The sequence below is a fragment of the Capsella rubella genome, unplaced genomic scaffold (genome assembly GCF_000375325.1).
Source record: "Capsella rubella cultivar Monte Gargano unplaced genomic scaffold, Caprub1_0 scaffold_3, whole genome shotgun sequence".
Classification (NCBI taxonomy): Eukaryota; Viridiplantae; Streptophyta; class Magnoliopsida; order Brassicales; family Brassicaceae; genus Capsella; species Capsella rubella.
This window is the reverse complement of record NW_006238921.1, coordinates 1,508,912-1,511,015: the sequence shown is the minus strand read 5'-3', so window position 1 is coordinate 1,511,015 and position 2,104 is coordinate 1,508,912.

Below are 2,104 nucleotides of genomic sequence, written 5' to 3'. Positions count from 1 at the left end.
AAAGACTTAAAATAATATATTCAACAAAAAGGGCTGATTTCATTATTTTGAATATATATGTCACTAATCAAAATTGTAATTGTATAAAATGAAATATATTTTTCAACCGTATTATAAATAAATATCATATCTAGCCAAAATAATAAAAATTGAATTATTTTATTGCATTAAACACATATTTTATTTTTAATCAAATCAATACATGATTTTGTTATCACTTTCAGCAAAATGATTTTAATCTTATGCAAAAAGAGTAAAAATATTATACAAGATGGGAACGGGATGGAAAGAAGTCCGAACGGAATGTAAGCATAGATTTTCATACAAAAGTCTTAGAACATGTTACAATTAAAATTAAATAACGCTTGCAGTTTTATATGTAATTTTGTTTACATCATCTAACATAAAAATGTTCAAAGTGAAAATTAAAAAAATCTTAAAGTATGTGAAATAATAGTTAAAGTATTTAAAACAAAGAAACATAACCAATATGGATGAACTAGATATATAATAATAAGAATAAAGAAGTCAATTATTTTTGTAATTCATTACGATATTATATCGTATATAACGATACTCAGATACAGTTCAAGTGAAACAAACAAAACCCTGAGAACTAAGTCAGCAAAACTACAATAAACCCATGAATTAAAAAAAAAAAAGAAATACCTAAATCTGTAGGAAACAAAAAAGGCTAAACTTGAATCTTTGAATTGAAGAAAGTAATGGGAAATAAAGATGAAATTGAACGATCAATAAAATTAAAAATTGAACAAGGATTGTGTATGCTCGGATTTGAGGCAGTGCCTTGTGAATGAAAATGGTGGGAGCATGTGACTTAGATATATAATTAGAGTTTATTAATGTGGGAAAATAAATATTTAAACGAGAAATACGAGTATTCCGTCTAGATCTCTTACCAAGTTTCTTATAATAAACATTAGCAAATGATTCTGTTTTTAAAAAGAAACGATTGTGGGACAGAAATATATGATGGATAGAGGACGATACGGACATGACTGGTCCGAACGGGACATGACGAGACGGGTCGGGACGGGACGGGTTGGGACGAGACAGGAAGGGACGGGTCGGGACGAGACGGAAAGGGACCGGACGGGTTTTTCATTCCAAACTATACGTAAAATAATTCAAACTAAAGCCAAATCCAAATCCGATTTAACATCTCTAAGCAAACGGTTAGAAATGTTTTGATTATTTTAAAAAATAAACACGTAGTATCATTTAACATTTTCATTTAAATTATTTTAAAACTATATTAAGTAAACAATATCTATATTTTACAACTGTATGTCTATGTATAGTTTTTCAAATAAACTTATATAACAAACTTTTACCAAAATCGTATTTACATAAAGAATTGTAGTTTTGCAAAAATAACCTCGCACGTATGTGCGGGTCCATCACTAGTTTAAGATTAATGGAGCCAAAATATATAAATAAAGGACCTGTGTTCGCATAGACTACATGTGAAACACAGCATTATACAGTAACTATATATGTTTAATTAAATCCTTCTGGATGGAGCTTGACTAAATGATTATTCAAACCCGATGTGATCCGTGATCTGACCCTGGAGACCTTGGTGGCGGTCAATAATTCTCATGTATAACCAAATTTGCATGAAAACTTTATATAATAAGCGTATTAATGTTCCAGAAAGGGCTATAGTTCTAAATCGTTATAGACTAAAACTTCTTTTTCTTTACAAAAACGTTCCAGAAATATCAATCTCTTTCTTTAAAGCGTAGTCTTGTGTGATAAACTATCTAGGTACATGAAGTAAAACTGTGATTAAAATCCAAGACACATGATGAACTGATTTGTCTTGTGTATTATTTCTGTACTATAAATTATGAGATAACTATATTCTATTCTATTCGTAGCGAGGAAAACAAAGCTTTGTATATTCTATTGGCAGAGCTGATAATAATATTCTTTGTCGACGAATAAGACTATTTTTATATTGAAAAACCCACCTGCACTGCACCACACCGAACCTCATCACTGTCCGTTGCTTATTTTTCAAAATCATATCTCATTATCGGATCTGACTTTATATGTACGCTACAGAGAAACTTTAAAC